The sequence below is a fragment of the Pituophis catenifer genome, unplaced genomic scaffold (assembly GCF_029215685.1).
Source record: "Pituophis catenifer annectens isolate HBS135680 unplaced genomic scaffold, rPitCat1.0.hap2 SCAF_2, whole genome shotgun sequence".
NCBI classification, from domain to species: domain Eukaryota; kingdom Metazoa; phylum Chordata; class Lepidosauria; order Squamata; family Colubridae; genus Pituophis; species Pituophis catenifer.
The window spans coordinates 165,851,716-165,863,002 of NW_027256882.1; the positions used below are offsets into that span (position 1 = coordinate 165,851,716).

Sequence of the window (11,287 nt, forward strand, 5' to 3'; positions counted from 1 at the left end):
ACGTACAAAAGTGGTGCTGAGAGTTGTTCTGAATTACACAGTGGCTGGCCACAAACTTGGGTGGCCCAATTTCTATGGCTAATATAATAAGGGCCCGATAGAATTTTCACATAAAGGGGAACGGGATATTCTTTCCCACTGAGTTGGATACTTCAAAGAAGAGGCTATTAACTCCACAACAAAATGGAATCTCTTTGTTCTGAAGAAGTGTATCTCTTCGGAAAAAAATATTGAAATGAAATCCCTATGGAAAGATGACCTCTTCAAGCCCAAGCTTTTGCACTTTCTGGAGGTATTTGTTTGATCACTGGGAAATTCTGTAGGAAACAAAATGCAGAATTAAATGGACTTGACATGGTAAACTAATTTGTAAATCGTGATCTGATCTTTTTTTGCTACATAATGGTCTTCCTGGAGGAGGTGGAGTGGGGACAGAGCAAAGAACTGAGTAGGCAGGAAGTGTGAGGCTATTGGGGACATAGAAAGAAAAACAGTAATTTTTACAAGTAGGTTTAAAAAGAGCAGAAACAAAGACAAGCCAATGTGCATGCTAATTCTGGCAGAAAATTGAACAAATAGGAAAAGAGCAAATTCTGGTTCCTGGGTGTATTCTTCTCATCTTACTACCTTAACTTAAAATCCTGTTTTCTTTATTGGTCTGCCAGAGATCACCAGGAAGCCTGAAAACAGAGCATAAATGTTTCTGTTTTGCTCTTTAGACACAAAAAGAAATAAGCAGTGGCTGACATGCTGCTCCATATAAATAAGTCCTATTTAACTACTATCATCAATAACTTTAAATGTTGAAGCCAGTGGCCACCATGTCATATGGCATTGGATTCAGGAGTTGCATAGAAAGAATAAACACTTTATCGGAATCTACTGCTAATACTTCATAAAATAACCACAGGTTATTTCTCACGATCCAACATTCTTTCTTCCTTGAAATTGGGATGACCAGATGCTAGTAAGTACAGAGCCTCTGTGATACTGCAATTTGGTAAGTCCACAAATGAAGTTGAGATAATGGCTGCATCATCTGATATAAAAGTAATACTATATGTCAGCTAGCCTGACCTGACAAATTATGTTCCAATTTTATGAGTTTTTCCACTGTGTTACTCTTGTTCAACACTGTTAGAAGTAGATATTGCAGCAGCAATACATCAAGCTGCATCTGCTTGGTTCCCTCCACACCTCCTAAAATTAGCAAAGCTCCAGCCTTCTTTGTATAGTCATCCTTCTTCTTATAACATGGGATCCAAGCCCAGATCTAAAATGATTAAGGACAGAAGTTGGGCACTGTAAGTATGATGCCCCACTATAGAACTAGCTATTCAGCATCTAGTCTCTCTTGGGTTGCCATGCATAAACAAGTCTTGATAGAGGAAAATGTTTGTAGCTCAGGGTTGAAATGAAGGATTCTTGGTGATCTCTGAGCTTGGTTATTTTTCACCCCACTCCACACCAGCACTGATGATGTTACCTAGTTTGGGTAATGAAATGTCTGCAAGACCACTCAGAGGCTTCAGCTGGTGCAGAATGCGGCCGCGCGGGTAGTGATGGGAGTGTCCTGACACGCCCATGTTACATCTCTCCTGCTTGACTTGCATTGGCTGCCGGTTGCCCTCTGGGTGAGATTCAAGGTGCTGGTGATTACCTATAAAGCCCTACATGGCCTAAGCCCGGGATATTTGGCGGACCATATGCAGCCAGCAACAGCTTCCCATCACCCGGTGTGCTCCCACAGGGAGGGCCTACTCAGGGTGTCGTCGGCCAGACAGTGTCAGCTGGCAACCCCCAGGGAGAGAGCTTTCTCTGTGGGCGCACCCGCCCTTTGGAATCAACTCCCTCTGGAGCTCCAGGTGGCCCCTGACCTTCGCTCTTTCCGCCGTGGGCTGAAACCTTGGCTATTTCACCTGGCCGCCTTGGACTGATGGGGGTTTTAATCTGGGTTTTATTGAATTTCTTAATTTTAACTTGGACTTCTGTTTTAATGGTTTGCTTGTAGTGTTTTAATCGTTGTGAGCCGCCCTGAGTCCTGTGGAGATAGGGCGGCATACAAGTCCCATTAAATAAATAAATAAATAAATAAATAAATAAATAAATAAATAAATAAAACGAACAAGCTCAGAAAGCATCAAGGACCCCTCACAAACAAGTTGGTGCAAAAACTGTCAAGCCATTAGAGAACCATACACACTGCTCAATATGACAAGTAGGTCATATAACCAAAATGGATCGATCTGGGTGGTAGACTACAGTACACAAACAAGGAAGCAAACACCAACCTGCCTACATAAGGCTTGCAAACAGCTATAGACACAGTTACTTGCATAAAAGTAAAAAAAAAAAAAAAAATTCCACCAGGTGACCATGTAATAAAAAACTAGCTCTTTTTTCCTTTTTTGGACAGCAAAGTGCTACAGGTTTATTAGAGTAAATTTATTTCATGAAAATCCATTCAGAGAGGAAGTCGTGTTATTTTGTTTCTTGCTAAGGGGAGGAGGGGAGAGTTTAAACAACAGTAAAACTTGAGCTTTCCTGAGATCACAAGTCTACTTTTCCTGATACTACACCAGGGAAAACAGATTAGTGGGGATTTCTGTGAGATTGTAATGTTTATAAACTTTTAAAGGGCAAAGTTAGCTTAAGAAGATCTTTGAATTGTGTTTTTTTTTTTTTACATGCTGAGAATACAATTGAAAGGTTTCACAAACATCTGATTTGTAGGTCACTACAACTAGTGACCTACAAATAGTGACACTAGTGTAGGTCACTCATTGATGATAAACGGGCCTCCTGCCCCTCCTCCTCCCACTCCCTAATTTTCTGGGCTGGGCAAAGGTTATGAATGAGAGGGGGAAATTTTCTTTAGTTAGCCCTGAGGTTGGGAGAGGGCAGCACTAAAACACCATGGAACTGAAATATCAGTTGGCCTGGTTATCCTTGGCTTTCAACCGACCAAACCTGTAGAGAGCTGCCTGTCTTTTCTGCTCTTTGTTAATGTTACTAATGCCTTTCAGAAAGGGGCAGCTCTTTTTAAACTGAGCAGACATTTTGCTTAAATTACAAGCATTGAGAAATCAAGATGCTTGTTTTTGTTTACCAAATTATGAAAAAAAAGTTTGTAAAAAAAAAAAAAACCCTATCCCCTAAGAAACAGAAATGCCTCAATATCCTCATGCAGTTTTTGAACAACTGTGGCTGCATAGCTTCGGCAACACTTCAAACAACTCCATAATTAAAAAAAAAAAAAACACCTTAAAGGAACCATTCCACCAAATAACCCCAGAGACACCACATAATGCTGTCTTACCAGCCTTGTCCAAGGCAGCACATTTACTGTAGTTCTGCTAAGACAGGAGCATTCCAAAGATGATAAAAACCCAATCTTTTATTTTTCCATTAGAGCTGTGCCTGCCCCGCCCTTTAGCATTGCTCAGCAACCCTCCCACAAGCTCTTTTTTTCTGTCCTGGACTAGGGATATCAGCCTTGTGGGTGGGGAGAAGCAACAGACTCACCCCAATGAAACGATTGGAAGAGAAATTCCTCCTGGGTCCATCGCCACATCCCAGTTTTCGGAACAATAAAAATAACTTTGAAGCTGAGTTTGGGGGTGATGGGAACCCCACCCCCAAAGTTTAAAAACCCCAGTTTAGCTTTAATGAAGAAAATTGCACAATTAGAGAGAAGAGATTCTTATTCATCTTACCTTCTCACCTTCAGGGCTGGAAATGTCTGACTCTGAATGATAAGGATGACCCTAATCTGGCATGATTTACTTCTTCTGATGTCGGTAGAGACCTCCCACATTAATTTAACAAAACTAAAACTCTTGTCTATTATGGCTAGGACTCTTGTCAAATACCCATAGAGGTCGTGGTCACAGACAATAACATGGAAATGTACTGATTGGCAGTTCAAAGTCCATCAGAAGTCTAGACTCTTACAGAGAGAGATACTGAGTCCGTCTTGACCTCCCCGGGACCACTGTAGATAGCAAGAGTTCAGAACATACTTATCTTCTTTACTGGGGAATTATCAATCCTCCATCTCAGTACTACAATCAATACCTCAGATATATTCTTTCCCCCCACCCCCAGGGAAAATAAACCTCCCACTTCCTTGGGCAATGCATTCTCTCCAAACAGGCAGTAACCTGCAACGTAACTGACCCAGAGGTGTCCCTCATAAACCTTCAGTCACCTCCAGTTATCCCCACTGTGCTTAAATGTTACATGCAAGAGACTGCCTCTTTTCTTCCAAAAGTGTTCCTCCTCCCACTTGCCTAGTTCCCTCAAATCTTACCCAGGGTTGGCTGGGTAGGGCCAGCGATGTTAGGATATCCCCCATGGCTCCTAGCATCTGGTCAGTGCGTCCCCCTGTCTGCTGTGGAGCCTTCATGATGCCACGGATCCTGCTCACCTTCTCCCACCACACTCCGCTTCAAAGCTGGAGGCATCTGGAGGACTGGGAGGAGACTGGGCATCCTGCCTCTGTGGATGTTTGTGTGTGTCTATGTCCGTGTCTGTGTTGGGTGCTGGAACAGTCAAGTAAAAACCATTTCCAAGTCAGCCAGCTCCAGCTACCATAACTTCCCTGCTACAAGCTGCTGCCTCTTTAGCCGCACCCTTGTGTGTCTAGATCCTAAACCCTTTATCTCTTAAACATCATCTCCATTTACAGGCATTCAGAGATAGTCATGGATTAGGGACAAAGGGGACACTGCAGACAAAGTTGAGCATGTCACCATGCCTGGAAGTTGAATTCTATATAAAAGGAAAATGGCAGATAGCATGATTTAAAGGGGACATCAGCAGAGACAAATCGGCTAGCCCTGACAAATAGCAGGGGTTCAGAAGTGTTAAATCTGAAACTAGTTTAAACAGACTATGACCATGTAGGAATAAACAAAAGAACTAGTGGAAAATCAAGCATTTTATTATGATAATATGACACAGAAATAAACATCTACAGTATTCATTCTGTGAGCAGTATAGTTAGTTGTGCAGCTAAACAGTCCTGCCGTTGAGCAGAAGGGATAATGCATTCATGATAGTCAGCCACTAGAGGGCACCATATAGTGCCCTAAGGGACCCAAAGGGGGCGTGCATAAGCACACCAGCGTGCCTACCGTCCCTGTCCTACTGTTCCCATTTATACGTACTCATTTTATGTGTTTATGGCTGTTTTGCTTATTTATATCCTTTTATTTGTGCCAATTTTTTTTCATGTGTCCATGTCTATACTGTAACTTGTTTCCTTGTACTTGTTGACAAATAAATAAAATAAATAAATAAATCGTCTCCCTCAGTTGACTTTAAAAAATGCTCCTTGAGCTCTTCCATGACTTCCCATTCACAAGTCAAGTATGCAACTCAGATGGTCTTTTAATTCTTTCCAAACCTAAGAAAACCTAGCCATTTCCTAATCAAAACTGGCTGTTCACTGCCAAGGGGAGACATCCTGCTTGGGTTGATTTGGAATTTTAACTGACAAAATGGCTTTTGCGGTGGGGATTGCCAGTTCACAAAATGGCTGCCCACGGTAGACACTGCCAATCATAATGCCCGTTTGCCAGAAAGTGAGGTGCACTCATTCCCCAGCTATGCTCTTTACCACTCCAACTTAATTTTGTCTTCCCATCCCACACACTCACCCTAACTTGAAAGTATAGAGACACTTCCAAGATAACTTATAGCCATATAGCATTTTTATTTTCTAAGAGTACATAGTAGGGTTTACATGGAACCCTGAGAGATTCTTATGAATAAAATGATACTAGTGTTTTGCTTAATAACAGGAATACTTCCCCTTAGTTTTTACTTTTTTTATGTTTCAAAAAAAAATATTAGGCAAGGTAGGAAGACTGGCAGGAGCCAAAAGATGTGTTGCCAGGCAAATTGGTACCCAGAGGCAGCACTCTGCTGACCTCTATTTTTCACAAACACAACTAGTTGATGGGATCTACTTGATAGCTGCCTAGTAACCAGCAAATGCTTCTAGAACAGGCCAATGGGAAACTTTTGGAGTGACCTCCCAAATTCAGGGCACAGAAAGACCATCTATGTGGAACAAACTCGGAGGAATGGCGAAGATCAGTACCATCCTTCACACTTCTGAATAGAAAAAGCTAAGTTTAGGTGAACTGAGTCAACTCACTTCTTTGAATCTTTCATTTTGAAATCTCCTGGTTTGCAATCTTTCAACTGATTGTTTGCATGCCTTCTTGTAAATAAATTTTCTGATACCATCAAGGTTTATTTCTAAGAAAGTATGCCCACATTTCAACTATAAAAATCAATAGTTATAACAATTATCAAGACACTATCTCAGTTATCATGAGACATCACATACTACTATCAGCAGTGGCCCTTTCCTCATGGTAGTGCCTACCTCTTGTGGTCTGTTTGCATTTACTTGAATGCTTGTTGAATGCATGTTTGTTTCCATCTCAATGGGAAATCTCATTTATACAAATTATCAAGTCTTGCTGTCCACAACACAACACAACACCAAAAGAAATCTCATATTTGGTCATATTTCCAGGATGAAATTCTAGGAATTACAGAAGTTCATCTAACACATCTAGAAGGCATTTAATTGGAAGCAATTGATTTAAAAGAATATGTAACCCCAACAAACTTCTTGTTTCTCCCATGAGCCTCTTGCAATTACGGTACAATAATCTCTCCAGCTAGTTTCCTCTTCTGCCCTCTATATATAGTCTTGTAAATACGGTCACCCCCACCCTCATGTTCATTTCCTGCAGTTTTTCATTCCCACTTTCCAGACACACACACACACACACACACACACACAAAAACATTTTTGGAGCCAAAAGCCTTGAGCTCAAGCCATGAGGGAAGGAAAAAGGGGTGGAGAGATCAGAGCTCTAGCCTCTCCACCACGCAACCACAGCCTCCTTCCTCAGCCTTCACATCAAGCAAGGCTTCTGCACAGTTTCTCCCCCCATTGAGAGCTTCTGGCCCCCAAAGTCAACACTTGTGCTAAATGCACAAAGTCTCCTCCTCTGTCTTCTAGCATGACTATTGCAGCCCCATCTCTAGCCCTCCAAGTATTTGCTGCTGGACCCTGAAAAATAATTATAATTATTTTAAAAATAATTATGCTGACAAACATTAACCTCCTGGCTTAATCCTTCTACAGGATTGATTCACATTGACTTGAGACTGCTAACCTCCTGGTCTGGATTTGCTCTCTATGCTAAATTCTGGATCCCCACTTTTGCATGGCTATATACCTTATGGTGTTCCGATTAGTCAAGAGAAAAGCTGTTTGGTTTCTAATTAGTTACCCAAAAAGCAAGGCACAAGGCATAAGCAGCCTTAATTCCACTGATTTTGGTGGAGCTTTCTTTCAACCACTAAATCAAACTCAGGGAAAAGACATAAAATAAGGTTATAGGGGTAGGGAACTGAGCCACAAAGACAAGTTTTCTCTGACATGCCCCATGACGTTGCCTTCATCTTGTTTCCAACAAAAAAGGAAGATGGTGACCACAGCAATCTAATCCCCCTCTCCACCATTTTTAAGTGCAGCATGTCACTTGTTCCAAGAAGTGAAGTTTCACTCACATGGCATTTTGGCCATCCTCACCTTCCACTGGATGGCCTTGACCTAGGCCGTAAGTGAAGTACTATTTCCTGTCATTCAAGGGCAGCTTTAAAACGTATGAAATTCCTTAACCTCTGTTTCCCCATTACCTTAGGGAAAGCCAGTGGTGAAATTCAAATTTTTTTACTACTGGTTCTGTGGGCGTGGCTTGGTGGGCGTGGCAGGGGAAAGATACTGCAAAATCTCCATTCCTACCCCACTCCTGGGGGAAGGATACTGCAAAATCCCCATTCCCTCCCCACTCCTGGGGGAGGATATTGCAAAATCTCCATTCCCACCCCACTCTGAGGCCAGCCAAAGATGGTATTTGCCGGTTCTCTGAATTACTCAAAATTTCCGCTACCAGTTCTCCAGAACCTGTCAGAACCTGCTGGATTTCACCCCCAAGCACCAAGGGAGAACAGTAGTGAGGAAAGGCCCTTTGGTCATCACACATGAGGTAATGAATCAACCTAAATGCCAGGGTTTGCATAATTCTGAATCATACATTTATATATATTATATTATATATATATATATAAATATCCAGCACATAGTGTAATAACACTAGCAGGGTCACTGAACTCAGTGAACCAGAACCATATTTTGGACATATCCAGTACAAGGCAAGGGAGTGAGGTAAGACAAGCTTAATTAGAGTGGAGACACTGGAACACTTGAGTCAGAGCCTCAGTATTTTATGGAGGATGTGGCGGAAAGAAACAGCTGGAAGGTCTACAGACTTGAAGAGCCTGCTCCAAATGGCCATCCTCCAAGGGCCTTGAGCCCCACTCTCCCTGGCAAGGGTTGTGGGCATTGTGGTCTAAAGTTGCAGATTGGCAGAACTGGTCCAGATCCTGATGGGGTGATTTTTCAGTGTCTGGATGAGGACTTGAAAGAAGCACTGGGAATGAAAATCAAAAAAGATGGGACAGAAAGATGGGGTTTTACATGCCAAAAGAAAGGGAAGGGAGACTGTGGATTCAGCACAAGGGGCCACTTTGGGGCCCAGCATGAGACTGAAACCCAGAACTGACTTGTTTTTTGATTACTATTTCTGGCTTAACTTGAGCCTAGCACTGTGTGGTGGATCTAAAACTGCTTCCAGTTTCAAGACTAACCTGATATGAAAGTATGAAGGCCAAAATACTTCTGAACTTATGGCACAACTTCCTCTTTCACCATGGAGTAAACAAAGCCACCTCCACCCCCATAACCTCTCATTTTTGGAAATAAATTACCGTCCTCTGGGACAGAAGTACAGTGATAGTTGCATATTCTGTAGTAAATGATCCCTCTGTTTAGATGTATATTGCTTTGCCTACTTTAAAACAACTTCAAAATTGCATAGACACTTTTGCCTTTCATTCACTCTGTTAAGTAGGACCACCTCCAAGTTTAATGGAACCAGTGAAAGAAAACAAAATAGCCCTTAAGTGCCAATGCAAAAATCCCTGGCTCTCCAAATTTTGCATGGGCCTGCATTAATCTGCATTAACAGTTTTGCTCAGTATGCCAGAGCACCTTTTACAACAGCAGCCTATGTGAACATCTACAAAGATCCTGCTTCCTAAGGAAGGAATCGTTTGAAATTTTCCAGAGCTGAGACACTGACAGAAACTCAAGTAATGGCAGCGTTCCAGCTGTAGGTACATTAAAAAACAGTGAGGAGGTTGCCTTGCCGAAGGAACAGAGTGCCTCTCTATCCGGTATCAGATTTCAGGTAGGGATTGGTGAGACAAGATTTCTGTCTCTTTGCAAGAGCCAGGCAAATATGGGATACTCATCAGAGAAATTTGCTGACTGGGCTGGGATACGTAGAATATTCTAAAGCTGCTTTCCTGCTCCCCAAAACAGTTTCTCTCCAAGAAACTTACAAACCATATATTCAGCATCTTTTACAACAAGCAAAAGTTAAGCATCAATGTGATCTCTACCGGAACTTCAACATCAAGAGTTTGCCAGGATAAAGCAACAACCTATATTATGGAACTCACCTCTTTGAAGAAAACCAACAGCTCCAGACTTCAATCAACACCCATTCACAAAAACGGAAGGGCTCCACCGACCCTCTACAATATTGTGAATCCATCCAGCCACACGCTCAACTAAACTGAAGAGTCTGTTCTGGCTTGAGGATTATCCTTTTGCTCCACTAAACCCACACAAAATATACAACTCTGTGGGGACTTTGATTTTTTTTTTTTTTTTGGCTGCTTGAGGCTTCAGAAGTAGTTTCAAATAAAAACAAAACAAAACATAGAACTCAGCCATTGTTAACCCAATACATCCTGGAGCAATATACAGCTACAGATCACATCAAATCTTCAATATGTTAAAAAAAACACTCAAAGCTTGTGTGTATATACCCCCAGATGGATGCAACACTAAATTAGATTTTTACACTGAATGCTTTGGCTAGCAAGTTAAAGCCACAATTATCAGAAGGTTTAGGAATCTCCAAGGATCAGGAGTTCAGCACAAATGCTGGAAACTAAATCTGGAATCTTCTGCAAGTTAGGGAGGGGACATAGTTTTGAGCTTACAAGGAAGGGAAAGAAAAGATGTTACCAACACTTAGCTAAATTTAGATGTTTCCTGGAAAAAAAAGTTGTTATCCACCCTGGCAGATAAGAATCCATGATTGTGCAACACTAGTCCTTATGCTTTGTTGTTAGATTTTAAAGTTTTCATATTAATTGTATTTTTAATTCTGTACATTGCACTGCATAACAGGCATTATATATTTAATTAATTAATTAACCCTAATGTTACTTTTTTTTCTTAAGTGCAATGACAGGATTATCTATTTCTGAATCCCCAAATCTTCTAAACTGAAAATTATTAATAGCCTTCTCATCACATTTTTACCTAATTTTTAATAGGAATCCATCATTCTTGCCTTTTAAATACCAATTTTTTAACATTTTAATTATGATTTTTTTTTATTTTAACATTTTATTGTGCACTACCCAGAGTTCCTCTCAGAGGAAGACGGATGGTTCAAAAATGTGATAAACAAACAAATAAATTTGTTATAATTACTGTCATAAACACATTCTTTACCTTTATCCTAGTGTCTGGAACCTCTGGGGATCTGGATGGGGAAGAACAGGCTTCAAAACAAAGTTTCCAGAACGGGAGTTATTTTGCCCTTGAAACTGGGTGAGGTTGCACTGCCTTGCTTGGTTTCTGTGCACACTCTGGGAGTTCTTCAAAATTCATAGCTCCTGCTTGAAGCTGTGGTTCAAGGAAACGTCTCAAAGATCAATCTTATGTGCTAGTTGTACCTATTTGATTGGGGATTCATAGCTATCTTCTGATTGGATTATTGCAACATGGTCTATGTAGGACTATCCTGAAGACCACTCAGAAGTTTCAGCTGGTGCAGAATGAGGTCACAGGGATAATTATAGCTATCCCTTATTATGCTCACAAGTTCAAACCCTATGTGACATAAGACCAGGTTATATGTGGAACCACCTGCTTCTGAAATTATCTGCTTAATAGGTGCTTCTTTGTGGTGGCCCCCACACATTTTAGAATGCTTTCCCCCAGAGATACAGTTATCCCCCGTTCTGCAGGCCTTTATTTGGTCTTTGGGATCAAGCTAATCTGTAAAAGGTTTTAACTGCCATTTTATTGTTTAACATAGTTTATATTTTT

The 11,287-nt window shown here is 41.2% G+C and overlaps 1 protein-coding gene across 2 annotated transcripts in view; it reads right to left on the minus strand.

Annotated features, from left to right (window-relative positions):
* The window catches only part of ARHGEF25 (Rho guanine nucleotide exchange factor 25), a 78,484-nt gene extending 67,565 nt beyond the window's left edge, over window positions 1-10,919 (minus strand). For both annotated transcript variants that reach the window (XM_070937979.1, XM_070937980.1), the window contains exon 1: window positions 10,688-10,919. The gene's annotated coding sequence lies outside the window, so the exon portion shown is untranslated. The remainder of the gene's footprint in view (window positions 1-10,687) is intronic.
* Window positions 10,920-11,287: the final 368 nt, after the last annotated feature.